Source organism: Equus caballus, chromosome 4 (assembly GCF_041296265.1).
Source record: "Equus caballus isolate H_3958 breed thoroughbred chromosome 4, TB-T2T, whole genome shotgun sequence".
Lineage (NCBI taxonomy): Eukaryota > Metazoa > Chordata > Mammalia > Perissodactyla > Equidae > Equus > Equus caballus.
Window position 1 is genome coordinate 89,927,965 of NC_091687.1, and position 21,508 is coordinate 89,949,472.

Sequence of the window (21,508 nt, forward strand, 5' to 3'; positions counted from 1 at the left end):
ACAAGCAGAAGCTTTGGAAAATTACGTTTGAAATTTCTAATCGGATTCAGCATTTAACAAGTGGAATTTCAAGTTTCTTAAATCAATTATTTTTGAGTTACCAAGCAGTCAAATTCTTATAAACATATTTTTCCTTTTGCATCACTGAGTCAACAGAAGCTGGAAAGTCCTTCTTTCACATATTCCATTCTTTAACTAAGCCTGAAGGTAAATTGCTTTAAAAAACCGTTTCCCAAACAGTTTTACATGAAGTTATGAGTAAATGAATAGAGGGGGCTCTACTGGCATTTGGGATGTACGTGTAATTAGAACCCTCAGTATTTCAAACATATAATTTACCAAAATTGAGGTTTTTAATTCTTAACTTTGAGTCCATTCTGTTGAAACAAGTGACCCTTGTTGGAAATATGTCAAGAATCAACTTTCTCAGGTTGACCTTTAGTTTGTTGGCCACTAAGTCAAAACAATGTTTATTCCCAGGCTTAAAAATGTCTGCCCGTCTTCAATCTGTTAAAACATCGAGGCAGAAAGCTGCACTGCCTTCTGCTGTGAAGAGCAGATGGCCCTCTCCCTTCTCGGCACGTCTTAGTTGGTTTCTTCCTAAGAGACGCTCCATCTCAGCTGCCCCCCGCTTCGCTGCGATACGAAGCATGTTGCGCCTCCTGCACGTCTTCCAGTTGTGAAGGAGGCAGAGAACCCTCTTTTTACAAGGAGGCAGATGAATATCAGTCTTTGAACTGACCTGACATTATTTTCTAGTACCAGCCTCCGTACTAGACACCAAGAACTGCTCCCAGTGCTCTCAATCACCATCCTTCAGAACTTAAAAGTGGTAACACAAGATTTGCAATCAGCTAGATTCCGGTGTGACCTTGAGCTAGCAAATTAACCTCTCTCCAAAATAACTATTTCACAGGGCTACTGTAATAAATAATTGAGATCATATATGAAAATACTTAGCACAAAGCCTGGCACATAGTTGCAAGTGTAGACACATGAAGCATATAATAATCCCTGGAACCTCAAATGAAGAAATGGACCCAAATCAACATTATCTGCCTCCAGCTGTTAACTCAGAAAATTTCATTTCCAAATGAATAACTACATCTATCAAAGACTTCGCTTTAAAGTCTACGTTCAGAACAAAATGTTACTTCAGGGATAATCTGTTAAGTATTTCCTAACAGGAGCTGACTATGTCTCGTTTGGAGAACTGAAGGAAGAAGGAAAGTTAGATAAATGAAAAGCATTTCAAAATAAATGAAGACAGAACAGTTACCTGATTATAGAACATTCAGATGATAATATAGTTACAAAACATACTTGTTTTTTCTAAGCTGGTTTAAAATTTGTTTCTGATCTTAAAGGACTAATTTTCTAATAATTGAATGACAAACCCTGCAGTATCTCATATTATCTATGAATATACTAAAAATGCCCATCAACTGTCTTTTTCTTTAATTCTATCTACTGTCGGGGCCTTACGTTTATTCCAGCAATACAAAAGGAGTGATGTACACAGCTCGCTCTCTCTGCATGTGAGAAAGCAGGAGCGAGAAGCAGTCCCCCAGCTGACTTAACTACGGAGACAGGACTTTCCCCCTTTGCCAGGAACTAACACTGTAGGAAAATTATGAGAAAATTTTAAGAAACCTTTTCTTATCTGCAAGTTATTTGACTGAAACCTGAGGTGCTGAACTTCAGCACAAAGGTGACTTTGGTGGAGGAAATTGGTGCCAAACTGGATCAGTTGTTTTCGTGTTACGTAAGAAGGAGAAAAAAAAAATTAACTGTTTATGCCTAAGCTTTAAATTTAAGATTATCTTATTACACCAAATGACGGAATTTCCAAACCTCAAACTTTGCTTTAGAGGTATATTTTCATGGACTATTATATGTACCCTCTCAAAACTGAATATAATTAAATATTAAATAATTCACCTTGCCAATTATATTTCAAACATACAAAGTTATTTTATTCACTGCGTCAGAAGTGAATTCTAGCTGAATTGTGGAAATGGTATTGTTAAATAATTAAAGATTTTTCTTTTTGAATAACATTTTCCTAATTAGTGCAGTATGAAAACCATAGAATATGCAGTAAAAACAAGAAAATAAAAATCACCAAATCACTCATAATTCTGTCATCTAGAGATAATCACTATTAGCATTTTGTTCTATTTCCTTATAATGGATGGTTATACACACATAACACACACACCAAAGAACCCATTATATATAATTGCATATTAATGTTTTATTACAGAAAATGTAAAATGTAAACAAAAGTAGACAGAGAGTATAATGAACCCCATGTACCCAACAACCCATGATGGCCAACCCATAAGTCCTCTTCCTCTTTCCCACTCATTTTATTTTAAAGCAAATTCCATGGGCTGGTCCCAGTGGCGCAGCGGGTAAGTTCACATGTTCTGCTTCAGCAGCCCAGGGTTTGCTGGTTCAGACGCTGGGTGCAGACATGGCATCGCTTGGCTTGCCACGCTGTGGTAGGCATCCCACATATAAAGCAGAGGAAGATGGGCACGGATGTTAGCTCAGGGCCAGGCTTCCTCAGCAAAAAGAGGAGGATTGGTGGCAGATGTTAGCTCAGGGCTAATCTTCCTCAAAAAACAAAAAGTAAAATAAAGCAAATTGCAGAAATTGTATCCTTTCATCCCTAAGTATTTCAATATGGATCTTTGAAAGATAAGGACATTTTTAACATAACCATTATCACATCTAAGCTAATTAACAATAATACTTTAATAATATGAAATACTCAGTGTTCAAATTTCCAATTGTCTCATAAATATTATAATTTATTTTTATGGTTTGTTTGAAGCAGGATCCAAATAAAGTTCACATACTGAAGTTGGTTGATTGTCTGTTAAATCTTTTCAAATATATATGGGTTCCCACCCTAATATTTTTTTCCTTGCAATTTATGTATTGAAGAAACCAAGTTGTTTGTCCTGTAGAAACTTGTCACAGCCGGGGTTTTTCTCATTGCATCTCCATGGTATACTTTCACATGTTCCTCTGTCTTCTGTATTTCTTACAGCTGTCTACAGGCTTTACCAGATTCAGATATTTTTCTTTGCAAGACTGCTTCATAGGTAGTGGTGTGTTTTGCCATTCACAGGTCCATAATGTGTAATAATCTCTCTCTCTCTTTTTCTTTTGGTGAGGAAGATTTGCTCTGAGCTAACACCCATTGCCAATCTTCTTTTTTTGCTGTGGAAGATTAGCCCTGAGCTAACATTTGTGCCAATCTTCCACTATTTTATACATGGGTCGCCACTGCAGCATGGCTTGACAAGTGGTGTAAGTGTGCACCTGGGGTCCAAACCTGTGAACCCAGGCCGCTGAAACAGAGCATGCTGGACTTAACTACTACACCACAGGACCAGCCCCTGTGTAATCTCTTTTTGTGTTACCTAGCCTCATGGGTTTAATAAACATCACAAAATAGTGATATTTTAATCTTGTTATTCCTTGAGCTGATTTTCTAGCATGTGCCAATGGTGGCCAAATAGGTGTTTTGTTATTTTGCTTCTGTATTCTATTTTTGTTTTTTAACTATCATTTGGAATCGTTAATTGAAACATATTCAGTGTGTTTCAATACATCTTATTTATTATTCTGATTAATGCTGAAGTTATCCCTATTTGGCCTGTGGTAGCATCTCCAAGTTGGCTCTACTTCTGACACGACCTTAGTAGTCCCTATTATTTGGTATGATAAGATGGTCTAGTCTCATCTTGTATATTTCCACATGGTAAAAAATCTATTTACATTTAAGACTTGAATACACATAAATATAATACAAAACCATAGGACAGAAAGTATTTATAATAGCAAAAGACTAGAAACAACCCAAATGTCCATTAATAGAGGACTGGTTGGACAAACTATGGTACATCCACACAATGGAGTTCTGTGCAATTATGAGATGGAGTTAGGACTCTCTAGATATACTTGTATGCATTGATCAATAGGATATATTTATAACTACAAAAGCAAGAGGGAGAAAAATGAGTCTAGGATGCCAACATGTACGTATAATGGATATAAATGTACATTTACATATATATAGACACACACATGTATACATACGTACACACATATACATGTCTGTATATATTTATAAATGTTTGCTTATATTAAAGCACAAACAATGGAAGGATAAATATCACAAAATAATAGCTACCTGTAAAAGGAGGAAAGGAATGAAGTAGGAGGGATGGTGCTAGAAACTAGACTTCTTTGAACTTATTTCATTTTGTAGATTTGACTTTGGACTCATGTAAATATTTTACAGAATTATAAAAATATTAATTTTAAAAAATGCAATTTCTAATTTTTTTTAAAGCCTAACCGTATTTCCAATTTGTGGGATATGGAGAACTATTTTAAATAACTTTAACACACAGTCATTTGACTACATATCCCTGGTGGGACATACCCTAAGGACAAAAAGAACTGCAAAAACCTTTTTTAACAGTTCTTGGTAACTGTCCTGGTGGTGGTGGTGTGGGTAGTGCTCTTCTGGGTCACAGGGACCAAGCAAATATTAATTATGGGATATTCTAATTCTATTGTGATCCGTGTCCTTGAGAATCAGGATTCTCAGCATGAGAGGAAACTAACATTGATATAAAAGAGAAGAAGTTAGGTAAAAACCCTGTAATTCTGAATTTGAATTGGAAGTTAGTGATATAAACGTATGAGGCATATGTATATGTATAGACATATTTCCTAGCTCCTTGTTCTCTGAAAAGACCCAGAAACAGTGATTAAGCCAGTAGCAACAAGCACCCTTGGTATTTATATTATGATCTGGCTGAGGCAGAAAGAATGTCTACACACATACATATATTTGATACATGTGTAATATCAGTTATTTAGCCATTCTTCTATTTCTGGACATTTAAATTGTTTCTAATTCTTTACAGTTATATATAATACTGCAACTAAGCATTTATGTACTTTTTCTTATTATTTTATTTTTTTAGAGATTGGCACCTGAGCTAATATCTGTTGCCAATTTCCTTTTCTTTTTTTTTTTCCCTTCTTCTCCTCTCCAAAGCCCCCAGTACATAGTTGTACGTTCTAGTTGTATGTCCTTCTGGCTCTGCTGTGTGGGACACCGCCTGAGCGTGGCCTGATGAGTGGTGCAATGTCTGTGCTCAGGAATCAAACCAGTGAAACCCTGGGCCGCCAAAGCGGAGTGCGTGAACGTAACCACTCAGCCGCAGGGCCAGCCCCCTTATTATTTCTTTAGTACAAATTCCTGTAAGTGGAATTACCCAGCCAGAGGGGAGGAATGTAGTTAAGATCTTGATTAGTATTGTCAAATAGACTCCAGAAAGGTTACACCAGCTTACAAAGGAGAGTGACCGCTTCATCTAATTTTTATAGATATTTTAGACATTTACATTGACATGTTTCTGCCAATTTTATCGAAGTCGGGTAGAGTCGTTCCTTTTTTTTTCTCTTTGATTTTCTTGTAGAGAAACATTAAAAATTAGGAATACCACATGAAAAAACTACATTGATGTAACATTTTCATATTTACATCATGAGTGAATAACTATATATCAACAAAGATTAGAATGACCTTATCAAACTAAATGTATTACTTATAATTAGTGCTTGGAATTGATAACACTTTAGTTGCAAACATATATATTGTGAATGTATTAAGATATTAATTTTTGTAGCTTTTTGGTAATTTGGTAGCTACTTCTGAAATTCCTGGGATTTCTACCTTTGCAGAACTCATTATATGTGAAACTTTATTTCCAGGCATAGTCTAGAAAGCTAGCTAACTTTGCAAACAATGCTTACATGTACTTTATATATACCATTCCATATGAATATGCAAGAAAGTTTAAAAAAAGTAGATTATAGATCAAAATCAGAGACTGTTAGAGCTAGAGGTTCTTAAAGATCATCTGGTCTAACCCCCTCACTTTATATTCACCGAAACTAAGGCAAAGGGTAGATGTGTCACTTCTTTGAGATCCCACAGCTAGCTAGTGACAGAGTGAGAGAAAACTCCAACTCTGATTCAATATAGCGTCCTCTCCAGGTGGCTTCTCAGACTTAGCAAAACTTGGAGGCAATTTGCAACAGTAAAAATAATTGTTGTGTTAGGGAAATGGGATTTGGGGTATCTTTCTTCAAAATTCTGTTGTTATGCTACCTTTTCAATTAAAAAAATCCATAGAAAATGGATCAGCAACTACATTATAAAATCAGGTAAAAGGGTACCTCTGTTATTTGGAATCTAGAAATAAATTATTCTGATGATTAGTAGGGATTGATAGCAATTATAATATACTGTATATGTATACATACACACACGTACGTACACGCTTACATACACGCATCTTTTTTTATTTTTTTATTATTTATTTATTTTTTTTTCTGCTTTATCTCCCCAAACCCCCCCTGTACACAGTTGTATATCTTAGTTGCAGGTCCTTCTAGTTGTGGGATATGGGACGCAGCCTCAACGTGGCCTGATGAATGGTGCCATGTCTGCGCCCAGGATCCGAACCCTGGGCAGCCGCAGGGGAGCGCGTGACCTTAACCACTCATCCACAGAGCCGGCCCCCATACACGCATCTTATTGCAAGCACTTTGTTGGCATTATCTCACTGAATTCTAATAGTTTCAAGCACAGACAAGTTATGTGACTTCCCGCAGGTAATATCATGAGTGTCGGAGTCAGGGTTTGAAACTAGGCAGTTAGAGACACAGTGGATTGTTTGAAGTTTCAAGTCTTGATGGTCAATTTCATTGCTCTTGAGGGTTGCTGGTGGTCTGACTCTCCCCAGCTCCCTCCAGGGTCAAAGATTCCACCTTAGAAATCCATTCATTTGAACATGACGGAATTCCTTAGAGCAAAAATTTGTAGAAACGGTTCTTCTAAACCCTCATCTGCCGCTTACTAATTATGTGACTTTTCATTCCTCATCTGTGACGTGGGTATAATGATATCTACTTCATTGGATTGTTGGAGGATTAAATAAGATAAATTGTATCCATTTTTAGAAACCTGGCACCCAGTAAATGTTCAGTAAATAAACGCTATCATCAGCTATCCTTGTCATCATCTTCAATATTATTTATTTTGTTATCAACAACGTCATCATTCTGTCTTTCCTGTTGACCTCTTTTTAAATGCAAAAGCTCGAGGAAGGGGTAATACATTATCCAAGGGGCTGGCGACTCATCAGCTGCTTTGCTCCTGACAGGAGAGAGCAGGGGTAGCAAAGCATGCGGGAAGACAGGGTGACGTGGAAAAGAGAGGTGGGGGGACCCCAAAGACAACTTAGAGCAGAGTTTTACCCCCAGACTAGATGGGATAAGCTTACAGAACAAGTCGTTTGAAGTCCAGTGCTCTCACGTGGGATTGTGTAGTCTTTATGAGGTTTCCAGAGGGCCTGTTAGGGAATAAGGAAGGCCCCTATTCGCAGGCCGTGGACACAGACCGTCTGTCCCTGCCTAAGGCATCCCGTGCGCCATGGCCACCTGCCTGGCCATGCTGCAGTGGCGGAAGTGGGCAAATGGCCCTCAGCAAATGCTTCTGTTTACTGTGCCTGGAAACAGGCCTTTTGCCATGGAAAAATTTCTCGTTGTACTCATAGGTACAGGACACCTATTGCACAATCTGAAGGATCCTATTAAGACTTTTTGCTAACTTGTGTACATGGTGTGCTTCAAGGCTTGGGCTGTGTGCCATTTCTGAGGTGTCATTCCACCTTTTCTCAGGGGTAAAGTCTAAAGGTGGCCTGGAGGAGCATCCTCCCACTTTCCTCTAGAATTCTCCACTGGTCATGCATGCCCGAAGTCTTATTGTTTTATGCTACCAGCTTCTCCTTCAGGTCCACGTACTCTTGTGTTTCCAGTGTCTTATGTCTCACTTTTCGTTGTTATGAAAAGCACATAAGCACATGGTCAAATATAAAATGGTACAAAATGTTATTCAGTGAAAGGTAAACTCTTGTCCCGATCCCCAGTGCCACTGCCCAGAAGTAACCACTGTCTCTTCATTCCTTCAGAAAACATGGTGGAGTGTGTTTTCTGCGGCAGCCACTGTCCTGGGAGCTTAGGGGTAATGGCAAAGAGACAGATAAGATCCCCGCCTTCTAACAGGAGTTGTGGGCCACAAACAAGATCCATAAGCAAATTATCCCCTAGCATATTAGAAAGTGATAAATGCTAGGAACAGAAACAAGCAAGGGAGGGAGGTAGAGTGATCAGGATCACTGAGATGATATTTGAACAAAGTGCCGGAGGAGGAGAGGGAGGAGACACTGTGGGGAAAGAGCGTCCCAGACAGAGGGAAAGCATGTGCAAGCAAGGTTGGCCTGCTGTGGGGACAGGGTTTTAAATATTTATTTATAAAACGCTTATAAAGTATCCACCACAGGCCAGGCATTCCTCTGAGCACCTTATGTACACTAATTCTGTTAATCCTTGCAACAAGCCCAGGCACTCTTATTGCCCCCGTTGTAAAGGGAAACTGAGGCACAGAAGAGTTAGGAAAGTTGCCCAAAGAGCAAAGTTAGTGAGTAGTGAGACCTGGGCTTTAACACAGGCTGTCTGGCTCCCGAGCGCACGCCTTACCTGCTGCACTCTGCTGCCACACAGTAGGCAGGAGGCACTTGAGACGTGGGGCCATCCCAAGAGAGGGATGGGAGCCTGGAGGGCCTTGAACAGAGCAACGATGGGTTTCTTTCAGAAACTTCAAACGCATTTGCATGCATTTATGTTTATGTATATGTGTATGTGTGTGTGTCCTTCAGGTTCGTGCCCTCTTAGTAGATAATATGCTTAATGTTAAAATGTAAATCAGTTGTAATTTATGGGAAGGAGACAAAGATTTGATATTATGTATGCTTTAGTTAATGATAGCCTATCAAATAATATTTTGGGCATGGGTGATCTCTTCTATTTTTAAAAGCTTACATATACTTCTCCATTCTGGGACTCTGGCAGTACTTGTTTCTGATCGTGCTGCCCTAGGACAACAAATCGAGTATTGTGTGTTGTTTTTTTTTACAATCCAGTGGTTTTTAGTATATTCACAACATTTTACAACCATTGTCTAATTCCAGAACATTCCCATCACCCCAGAAAGAAATTCCACACCTGTTAGCAGTCACTCTCAATTCTTCCCCTCCCCCCACCCTCTGGAAGCCATTAATCTATTTTCTCTCTCTATGGACTTGCCCATTATGGACATTTCATATAAGTGGAGTTTATACAATATGTGGCCTTTTTTTTTTTTTAAAGATTTTATTTTTCCTTTTTCTCCCCAAAGCCCCCCAGTACATAGTTGTATATTCTTCATTGTGGGTCCTTCTAGTTGTGGCATGTGGGACGCTGCCTCAGCGTGGTTTGATGAGCAGTGCCATGTCCGCGCCCAGGATTCGAACCAACGAAACACTGGGCCGCCTGCAGCGGAGCACGCGAACTTAACCACTCGGCCACGGGGCCAGCCCCAACAATATGTGGCCTTTTATGACTAGCTTCTTTTGCCTAGCATAATGTTTTCAAGGTTCACCTGTGGTTGTAGTATGTATTAGCCTTTTATTCCTTTTTATGGCTGAATAATATTCCATTGTATGAATATTTTGTTTATCCATTCATCAGTTGATGAACATTTAGGCTGTTTCACCTTCTTGGCTATTATGAATAATGTTGCTGTGTACATTTGTGTACAGGTTTTTGCGTGAACACATGTTTTATAATTCTCTTGTGCACACCTAGTGGAATTGCTGAGTCTTACGGTGACTATGTTTAACTTATCAAATCATCTTTTGAGCACAGAGTATTGCATAGCACCTTGCTACTTCTAAGGGGAAAAATATAGGAACAAGCGGTTGTTTTAGCAAATGCCCTGTGCTGTCCTATGTATTTGAGAATGTGGCAGATTAGTGATGGTGCCTACTTCTTTGGGTTTAATGTGTCAGTACCTGAAGGTCATTGGCACTAAATGGATATATCATCTGTGTAGATCCTACTTTTTGTGACCCCCTCTATCAGTTAGATGGAGAGTGACCATGAGGAAGTTGACCTTGAAGTAACTGGAGGGCTTTGGCTTGAGCAACCCAGTCTCTCCAGGTACCCCTAAGAGTACCACAGACAGAGCCAGTCTGGGGAATCGAAGGCTTTGAGAAGATTACACAGTTCTCTAAGAATAATATTACTGATAATGGAAACCCCAACTTTTTAGCATTCACTACATGCCTAGCAAAATGCTAAATGCTTTACAGCCTTTTTTCTAGACATGTACTCTTCAATATGCTAGCCACCGGCCACCCATGCTTGAAATGTGGTTACTTTGAGTCGAGATAAGCCATATGTATAAAACACACATGGGATTTCAAGGGCTTAGTACAAAAAAGAGAATGTAAAATATCTCATTAATATTTTTTATATGTTGAAATGATATTTTCAATATAAGTAAAACATATTACTAAAATTCATTTCACCTGTTTCTTTATGCTTTTCTTAATGGGATTACTAGAAAATTTTAAATTATATATTTGACTCACATTTGCAGCTTGCATTATATTTCCATTGGACAGCACTTGTTCTAGACTATTCTTCGAGTAATTTGATCAGCTGGATGGTATTATCATCCCCACATTATGGGTGAGGAAATTGAGGCTTAGAGAACTTAAGTAAATTGCCTGTGATCATACAGCTGTGGCTTAAGCACAGATCTGTCTCCAAGCCCAAATTCTTACCCCTTATTCCATACTGTCTTCCCATAGTCCGGAAATATAACCCACGTGATGCAGAAATGGTTACGATCATTAGCTATGGCAAAAAGCTGCTTTCACGTCTTCATTGTAGAGTACAGGAAAAATTGTCCATGTCATTCTGTAAGGTAGAATTTAGGTTGTAGTTGGGGAAAATTGCCTATGGGGGAGTTTCTTAAATACTAACTCATTGTTTGTAACGGTTTGGAGCTCACTCGCCAGGGATAGAAAGTAGACGAAACTACTTCAGAAGTCACTTTCACGCCTGTGATCCTGTCCTACGATTCACGTCAGATTCACAGGTCAGTCGCTGCTGTAACACTCAGAGGGGGAGCGAGGAGAGTGAGAGGAATTAGTGCTTCGGTTTTGTCCTTTTTTCCTGTAAAATGTAAGGCTTTAATTTCATCCCATTTCATTTGAGTTTGTGAAAACCTCAATGGGACATTCTTCATAGCAATGCTGCCCTCTTTTAAGTTGCAACAGGGAGAAGAAGGCAGAACTATTTAGGAGAAAAAGAGTCATTCCACTTCTTTTTTTCTCCTTACTTCCTTAAACCATTCTGTAAAATACATGTTTTGACTCAGTCATGTCTTTCTTTTCCTGAGACATCAGTGTTCGTCACTCTAAAAGAATTCTCATATGTGCATATTAATCCTAGCTATTACTATATTTTAAATACTATGACTTAATTTTATTCTCATTTTACATGTACTTATGTATAACATGTATCATGTGTATAATTGACCGATTTAATTTCAACGACCAAAGGGGAAGCCCAGGTTAGGACACTAGTTCCTTGAGCTGTTTTTCCAAGATAGGAAGGATTGAGATAATTGGGAATTATTGTTTGCCTCAGGCTCTCATGCCAAATTTTAAACCCTCTCATATTCTTAGGGGCTAGAAATGTTGCTGACAGTTGTTAAGCAAAATCACACACACTTTTTTCTTTCCCCCCCACTACAAATTTACAGCATACCAAGAAACGTGGCAACCTGACTCCTAAAAGTTTAAGTGCTGCTCAAAAATCAAAATATAAGAAGCTAAAAAGTCTCTAGGTGTGTATGCACGATGTTTTTTTATTCTTATTTTTTAATTCAGAGTCAAAATTTAGTGCCCTTAAATTAGGTTCACTTTGGTTTAAATAGCTACATGGAAAATAAATTCCAGCATTTGTTTTTTGTTTAGTCATCCTTCCTTAAAATTCCTTAGTGGTTTCAAATGTTCTTCAGATGAGAAGACAATGAACTATAGAAAGAAGAAGTCAGAAAGATAGGATGGTATTGGGAAAGGTATATGGAGCTGGGAATCAGATGACCCGAATTCTAGTTGTGTTTCAACAATAAATTAGCAACAAAGCCTTGGGGAATTTAAGTTCCACAAACATTTATTAGACACCTACTATGTTCAAGGCATTATAGTAAGTGATGTCGGAGATACAAAGACAAATAAGATATGGATCCTTAAGGAACTTATCGCTTAGTAACAAAAGAACATATTCACAAAACCATGGTGTAATATGGTACAGAATGTGTGGGTAATGGAGTAGAATTTATGGGCGCACAAAAGGAAATGAGCTTAACTCCAGCCAGGGAGCTTGAGGATGACTTCGTGAAGAAAGTGATGTTTGGGGTGGTCCAAGAAGTATGGGCAGGATTTCTGGGTGGGGCTGAAGAGTGTTTTCAACAGAAGGTTCAAGGAAGGGGAGACAATGTGAGCAAAGGTATACGGTAAGAAAGTGCAGAGCTGGTTCAGGAAACTTGTTAGACAGGAAGGCACAGTTAATTCTAAGTAATAATGGGAGATAAGTTTTGACCCCTAGATTAGAATCAGATTGTGGTAGAGCTTGAATTTCATTCCAAAGAATTTTGACCTTATTGTTGGGGTGGAGGCAGCAAAGATAAAGAGCAGACCCACGAATAATCCACTTTGCTTGGATGACTGCTGACAGCACTGAGTGGTATGAGTGGAGAGCAGAAAGATAGAAGGCTGGGAGATCATTTAGAAAATCGTTATGGTAAGGTTTGGACAATGGGAATGGATAGACAAGGCAGATACAAGAGACATTTTGGAGGGAGAATTGACAGGGTTTGGTGTTGATTAGTTCTGAGATGCAAAAGATGACTGAGATTTTGAATACTGATGATTCAGAGAATGGAGATGCTGAGAAGGTAGGAGGTTTGCCAGGAAAGACACTGAGTTTGGTTTTGAGCATATTTAGTCTGTTCTGAACACATCAGCTAATCACATGAAACACAATCAGTTCTTGACTCTTCTCTTTCCAAAACCCTTTAATACCTTCCCGTCCTACTCAAAATAAAAGAAAAATCCTTACAATGACCGATAAAGCCTTCCATGTCCTGGCTGCCTGCTTTCCCTTTGATCTTATCTCCTTCCATGCCCCCATCTTCCCAATGGATGGGAGCAACCTGGCCCCCTTGCTGTTTCTCAAAGACTGCCCATCTTAAATCTGCCTCAGGGTCTATCTTGGTGTTTTTTCTGCCTGAAACCCTCTTTCCTCAGACAATGCTCACACCTCACTGCCTCACTTTCTTCAGCTCTTACTGAAGTGCCACCTTTTAAGAAGGGCCTTTCCTGGTCATCCTACGTAAAAACAGCAACCACCAACCCCCCTTGTCACTTTCCCCTCTCCCCACTTTACTGTCCGCCATTGTGAACATCTTTTCATCATCTGACATACTATGTACTTACTTGTTTATTATCACAGCCTGGAAATTGAAGCTGTAAAAAAAAATTAATAATGTAATTATCCAATGTTTTCAAGGGTGCAGTGAGGTTTGTCACTCTCACACACCATTCTTGGGACTGTACATTGATATAATCCCTTTGAAAAGCAATTTGGCAGTAAACACGAAGAGTCATAAAATGTTGATGAACTGGAACATTTTATATTTTGAAAATTCTGAAAATCAATTCTAAGAAGATAATCTAAAATATGCAGGAAAAGGTATATTGATGTGATATTTATAATAAAAAATTGGAAAGATTCTAAACATCTAACAATATAAGGAGATAGTTAAGTAAATTATTGTTCATTTACTCAATGATATACTGTTCACATGTTAAAAGGTTAATTATGAAAACTTGGTTAGCAACAAGGGAAATGCTTTTGAGACCATGTCGTATTTAAAAGCACAGGATTCACAATTGTGTGGACAGTATGATTTCAGTTATCTTTAAATATGCATAGGAGAAAAGACTAGGAGGAAATTAACCCAAATGCTGATGTTAAATGCATTAGGCTAATGGGATTATAGGTGGTTTATTTTTTCTAAATCCTTCAAATTTTCTGTATTTAGGTTATCTGCTTTCTGTAATGTGGTTATTTTATGTTTAAAATAATGTATATTTTTAATAATCAAAAGAAACTGCTTCTACAACTCCACTTACCCTCTAGACTGCATTGTCGGGTACCAATGGGAAATGGAAGTAGCCTGGCCAGTGGAACCCCCCTTCAGGACAGAGGGCCACCCGACAGCCATGGCTGGTCCTACAGCACGTTAGTCCTCCATTAGTCCCCCAAGCCTCAGCTCCCCCACCTCCTCGTTCCTGACTCCTTCCTCTTCTCTACTTGCCTGCATAAATTCAGGCTGTGTCCTGATTATGATGGTCACAATCATGAAACGAGGAAGGCGGAAAGAGCACAGCTTGCCCCATGGGTCTTAAAATATTTACAAGCATGGACTGAGGCTAAGCCACCTTGTCCATGTCTCCCCCTATTTTTTCATTTTCTCTTATTTTAGCTACCTCTTCCCCCATTGGTAGACCCTTAGGGTTCCCACTTTGCTCTTTTCCACTGTGCTTATCACCATCTGATATATTATGTATTTACTTGTTTATTATCACAGCTTAGAAACTGAAGTGGTTAATAAAAAAAGAAAGAATCCAATGTCTATCTACTAAGTGTCAGTTAAGCTCGTTCTATATAGTACCTCATTTTATCCGTACAAGCCAGCAAAATAGGTGTTACCCACATTTTAGGGATGAGGAAACCGAGGCTTGGAGAGGTTAAACAATTTGCCCAAGTTCACTTACCAGGGAGGTTACCAAGTTGGAATTTAAACCCTTATCTTTCTGACCTCAGATCCTATGCCCTGAGCCTGTACATTCACGAACACACAGTAACTATTAAGATAACCTAAGCTGATTTATTATATAGATGTTGCTCAAGTGAAGTAAATAGTTGAATACCAAATAATTTGACCTGAAATTCTCAATTGATACCACTTGTCTTTGCATCAGAATTTACTAGCTCATTGCTTTGGATTTTTCCTGTGTATGTCTAGAGTGTTTCAATAACTATTTGAGACCCTAAAATTAGCAATTTGAAGTATTTTAACCATTTTGATTATCTGCAGTAGCTAAGTATGTAGTTATTAACTAAAATAATGTTGTGTGTGTGTGAGGAAGATTGGCCCTGAACTAACATCTGTTGCCAATCTTCCTCTTTTTTTTTCTCCCCAAAGCTCCAGTACATAGTTGTGTATCCTAGTTGTAAGTCATTCTGGTTCCTCTATGTGGGATGCCACCACAGCACGGCTTGATGAGTGGTGCATAGCTCCACGCCCAGGATCCAAACTGGCGAACCCCAGGCCACCAAAGTGGAGCGTGAGAACTTAACCACTCAGCCACAGGGCCAGCCCCTAATTTTATCTGTTTTGATTAATGGTCTAATTGAAGGATTTAAAAGCTCCCCCTTAGGTCCAACAGCAACTTTTTTTATAAAACAAAACCCTTACTTATTAAATATTAAGTTAGGTCCTTTCCATTGGTTATTTGCACTTAATAATTGAGACTATTATAGAAGACATGTAAGATGTCAAAAGGAATATAAAATCCAGTTATGACTAATACTAATTTGGAGGAAATTTCTAACAAAAAGAGATTTTTCCATTTAATAGCCCATTTATTTCAAGCAATAGCTTAATAAAGATTCTAAGCAAATTCGTTGTAATGAGATTGAAGGAATTGAATAGAATTTTCCAAGAAATGTTGCTCATAGTGTTCACCACTATAACAGCTCAACAGTGTTCTTTCTTGTATGCCTTCTTTGGCTAAAGTCCTTTGTAGAAAACCCTTTCAGGGGCCAGCCCTGTAGCCGAGTGGTTAAGTTCGCACACTCTGCTTCTGCGTCCCAGAGTTTCCCCAGTTCGGATCCTGGGCGTGGACATGGTACCACTTGTCAGGCCACACTGAGGCGGCTTCCCACATAGCACAACCAGAGGCACTCACAACTAGAATATACAACTATGTACTGGGGACTTTGGGGAGAAGAATGAAAAAAAATGAAGATTGGCAACAGTTGTTAGCTCAGGTGCCAATCTTTAAAAAAAAGATATGTTTGTAAAAAAAAAAAAGAAAGAAAACTCTTTCAGCTCCTGACATAGACATGAGAAGCCATAACATGATCGTCCTCATCGTAGCTAACATTTTTGGAAACTTGCTATGAGTCAGACTTTGCTACATACTGCACTTGATTATTTCAATTTAATGTTCAGAATCCAAAAAAATAGGCACTATTGTTACACTCATTTTATAGATAGATAAACTGAGGCAAAGAAGTAGTAAGTAAATTATTCAAGAGACAGTATTTAAAATTAAACACAAGATATGTAACATTGGTTGTTTTGCCTTCTCTGTGATCTGAGAAAATAACTTTTTTAAAGGGAATGTCAAGTTCGACTTTATAATTTTTATGTTAAAAGGAAAAGTGAAAGGTTTTCGAATTGCTGTGGCTGTTACGCCAGTGATCAATTCCACTGGCGAAGTCGTTCAGTGAGAGTTGAAATTTTAGATCTAGAAAGTCTGAGAGAGTATGTTTTTCTTGGAATAGTCTGTGCTTCCCTCACAACCCTTTTCCCCATCAGCCTGTGCTGTAATCGTCCCTTCACTGTAAGAATATTTTCAGCCCTGAGAGTATTTAACTGGTGGAGCTGTCCTTGGTCTGAGAGGTCAGAGAAGAACAGCTTCTCCTGGGGTCTCTGATTTCTCACAAAGTTGCTGCTCTTCTCACTTGATTTGTAGAAATCTGCCAGCCTGTTATGTAGAAGAGATTGGGAGAATTCTTAGGAGAGGCTATGAAAACTCTAAATACTTCATTAGGGTACATTTAAATTTTTCTCACCATTTAAGAGGAGCTTTCCCACTTTAGATCAGGAAATGGGGAACCTGGAGTTCACTTACTTGGTAAAATAGTTTTGAATATCTACTTTGTGCATAATACAGTTCTAAACACCACAAAAAGATAAAGATAAGTTCCTTCCCTCAAAGACTTTACATTCCAGTCCTAAGAGTCCAAGAACCCAGGGTCATAAAGAGATGGACGAGAAGCCAATAGAGTGCCATGGACGTCAAGAGTTAGAAGTCTAAGACAGGGTAATGCAGGAGGAGGAAGGATGCTAAAGTAGTGAGGGGGGATTCAGGGGAGAGAGGAAATTTCACATAGGCCTTGAAGAGGAGGAAACTAGCCATGGAACAAAGTGTATAGTTTAACCTAAAAATGAAATAAACAAAAACTGTATGTGTATATTAAATGCAGAAAGAAAGAGCTGGAAGGTACCTAGTAAATTGGGAGAAGGTGAATGCAGTCAACAGGTGGTGGAAGAGGGGAGCGAAGGGCTAGAATTCATAGGGACTTTCAGTTTTTACTATATATCTTCTATATTGTTTGAATATTTTTCCAAAGAGAATGTAGTCGTGCATTATTTTGTATAATTAAAAAATACAAAATTTACAAAAAGAATGAGTAGGCTTGGGTTTGTCGGGCAAAAAGAAGACATTCTAGGTGAGAACAGCTTGAGGCAATACTCGAAGGCCAAAGGTACAGGGTGTGTTTGGGGAACAGGGAGTGGATGAGTGGACCAGCACAGAAAGGATATAGTAGGAGTGTAGATTGGGGTTGGTGGAGAAAGGCTGTGAATGCAAGACCTCGGAGTGTGAGCCTTTCTTCTTTGAGCAGAAGCAATGAAGAGCCTTTGAAGGATTTGGTTCAGGGTTGGTTAATCTAGCTGCACAAGGATTAATTTATTAGTGAGCATACTTGAAGACCCAGCAAAGTTGGATGATATGATTTCAAATTGACCTATCTTGCATACCATGAAAGCCCATGGAAATGTCTCCTGTAGGAACTCCAGCAAGAAAGCCTCTGACTTAGGCAAACATGTGGTTAGACTTTTCAGGAACCACTGAAAGACAGAACTGCTGTCAAATGCAGTTGGGGAGCAGCCACACATACTTGATCCACAGTATCACACTCCCCGTAAATCTTTGTGTAACGTTTGACATCTATGATGAATAATTCAAATGTAGGAGGGAGATTTCGATCCCCAGCATATCAGAAATGACTGAGTCAAGTTTGCAAAAGTTGGGTAAAAATTACTTGATTTTAAAAGTGAAAATCAGATATATTCTTAATATGGTATTTGTTTTAATTTGTCCTTTCCTTGGTTGAATTGGAGAAATCAATATTTTCTTTAAACTTACGTTTATAATTATAGCATTATTCAAAGACTATATGTGTACACATCATATTTTATTCATATACACACACACTCACACAACAGACACAGTGTAACAAAAATCTATAACTACCTGGGACTGGAGAAGTAACACTCCTACAAGCAATTTTGCAGGAAACATTAAATCTAATATGAGGAAAAATACTGTAGCTGGTTGAATCTTGAGTCATGCATTGTGACTCATTTTAAATGATTGGATTCTGGGTGAGATGAATTTCTTTATTGACCAAAAAGTGGAAAAGGGTCACATCAGAATCCCAGAATGATGATGTGAGTTAGATTCTGACAAACATGGTCTTCATCTACTGCAAATTATCTTATAACGAGAAGTGATGTCTGCGGAAGAAACCGACAATGGCATTTAGTTTTCAGTTTTCACTTTCCTTCTTCCTCAGACTTTGGAGACTTTTAATCTCCATCTTTCCCCCCACCAGCCCCCTCCACTCTGTCTGTCCTTTTTCAGAGAGGCAGATGGAATTCTTAAGAGGCAAAACTGAATTTCCCTGCCTGGTGAGGGGAAAACAAATAGCAGGGGACAAGAAAGATTCAAAAAAGCTGTACAAATTCCGTGGAAAGAAAGATTCCTGATTTCATGTGTTGCGTTTTCCTCAGAACCCCTGCTCTGTTCTTAATCCTTCTTTATTCTTTACAATTACTTTGTGGCACCTCTTCCCATCACAAGGATGAGGGCAGCATGAGGCAACTGACCTCCACGTGTCGGGAGAAAGCAGAATGCAAGATGATCCTGTGCCTTACGTGGTTAGATACACTCATACAAATTTTAGGAAGGCAGTCTTTGGAATAAAAAAATGATCCTTAAAAAAATAATCTTCTAGATCCGAAAAAAAAATCTTCTGATCAGTTTAATGTAGTTCTTAACACTGATTCTATCAACTCAATCCAGTAAATATGTACTACTATCTGCCAAATTAAATTAAAATAATTCACATAGTCCTGATAGCATTACTAATCAACAGTTACAGAAGAAGTACAGAATCTCGGCTTCTGGTACAATTCAGACAGGGGAAATGTGGTCTCTGCCTCTCTCCTCTCTGTTTCAGTCTCTCTTTGTCTCTTGTTCCCAGTCTGCCTTTCTGCCTGATAAGTGGGTACCCTATATGAATCTTCATCTGGGAAACAGTACATTGTTTTAATTTCATCTGAGGAAGTCTGAAATCTCAAAGCTGGGAAACACTTCTTCCTGAGCTTGATGTTCTCCTACACATGGAAAGAAGAGGGAGCTTCTATGAATGACAACAGCTTAAGCAGAGGCTGAGAAAGGATATTTATGACTGCAGAGGAGAGCGAGAGGATCATTCTCAGCAGAAAGTTGGGAGCTGATTTTGCAATGACACAAAACTTTTTAAAGAGAGGAAGGAATAGAAATTGGTGAAGAATTGATACACTAAGATAATTCTGAGAGAAATTAGGAATAGCTAGAGAGGAAATATTTTGGAACATAATAATAATAATAACCACCCTTAGTTTATCTATTTGTTCATCAGTGTTTTTGAGATGAATCTTACAAAACTATGCAAAAACATAAATATCACTCTGCTGATGCTATTACAGATTCCCGAAAGCAAAGGAACAAATACCCCATTCATTCCAAGTTGACATCAGTTTCTCTATGGTTTGTGACCTAAAATGACTTGGAGAACTTACCGTCTTTAATTCACTTCTGTTTTTCGCCCAAGTTCGAGAATAAACATTTAAGTTTTTATATATCTAATATTTTTATTAAATTTAATTTTATTAAACTATATAAATATTGTGGATACTTACAGCCTATATATTTATAATCTACTTATATGAGATAATTATTAAAATATATAATTAATAGTTTTCTTAAATAGTCATACATTTTCATTTATTAAAGTACTTGCTCATGAAAATACTATCTTTTCATTAACTGTTTTAAAATACTTTAATATTTTGCTTTTGTGTTATTAAAAATGTTTTATTTTATGAATTTTTTTAAAAAAAGATTTACATAGGAGGCCAGCCCCATGGCATTGTGGTTAAGTTTGGCACACCCCTCTTTGGCAGGCCTGGTTTGGTTCCTGTGGGCGGACCTACACCACTCATTGGTGGCCATGCTGAGGTGGCAACCCACATACAAAATAGAGGAAGACTGGCACAGATGTTACCCCAGGCTGAATTTTCTTCAGGAAAAAAAAAAAGATTTATGTGTTTTTTTCTTTTTCTAACCAACAACTAAATTTAGAGGTTCTGTCTTAGGTCACAGATGATCCTTGTTTGTACAAAAAGTTTATATTTTGAGGGGCTATAGAGACTTCTTGTCCTTTAAGCCTTATTAAAAGTTTTTGTCAATTGTTTCCTAACATCCCTCATATTAGCTCGCCAGAAATAAGCAAAAATAAAGCTTGGACTGTGTCAAAAAAATTCACTGGCCCACATTCATCCTTCTTCAGTAGAGTTTACTCAATAGTGTTCCCCATCCACTGTGCCAGCCAACGGAAACAGCTAGTTGTTGTGTGAAATGAAGAATAACTGGAAACATGGTGCCGGTTTCTTTTCCTGCAAGTAACAATTCATCCATTTAACATTCTTTTGGCGTTCTTGAATTCTGTGCTAGACAGTGTTGTGTTCACTGTTCAGTTGAGGCCAATCAGAGAAATGTTAACCTTCTATCCTGGCCTGACCCTCCCAATGTGAAACAGTGATGGCCAACCGATGGCTTGGCACCTCTACCTAAAGTTACTTCCATGTGGCGCTCGCAGCTTTGTGTAGGTGAATGGACATCAAGCTGGAGAATGCTAGGCTGGGAGGGATAATAATTATAATAACAGATAAAATTTCCAGCTGTTATGATCCCTACTCTGTAGATAAACAAAGCTCAGGAAGGTTAAGTAACTTGCCCAAGGTCACGCTGCCAGCAAGCTGTAGAACAGGCTGTCTGGTTCTAGCACTTTTCGTCTATACCATACACCACAATATGCTTTTATCTTTTATGGCCAAGTACACCATTGATTTTGTAAATATTCCATACACGTATACAAAGATTGTATATTCTTTTTACGTAAGGTATAAATTTATGTTTTTTATGCTATATACTAATTACACACATATACTCACATATGCATGCGTGTATAATAAGCTTATGGGTATCATTATAGTCTTTTATATTCTTGCTCATTTTTAATTTCATATTTTATCAAATTCTGA

The 21,508-nt window shown here is 38.3% G+C and overlaps 1 protein-coding gene and 1 long non-coding RNA gene across 19 annotated transcripts in view; both read left to right on the forward strand.

Annotated features, from left to right (window-relative positions):
- Nucleotides 1–21,508, forward strand: part of MKLN1 (muskelin 1) — a 312,981-nt gene that overhangs the window by 27,023 nt on the left and 264,450 nt on the right. The gene's annotated exons all lie outside the window — the stretch shown is intronic.
- LOC138923831 (uncharacterized) lies at nt 10,613–13,109 on the forward strand. Its single transcript, XR_011437995.1, has 2 exons — nt 10,613–11,086; nt 11,756–13,109. It is a non-coding gene; the product is annotated as an uncharacterized lncRNA (long non-coding RNA).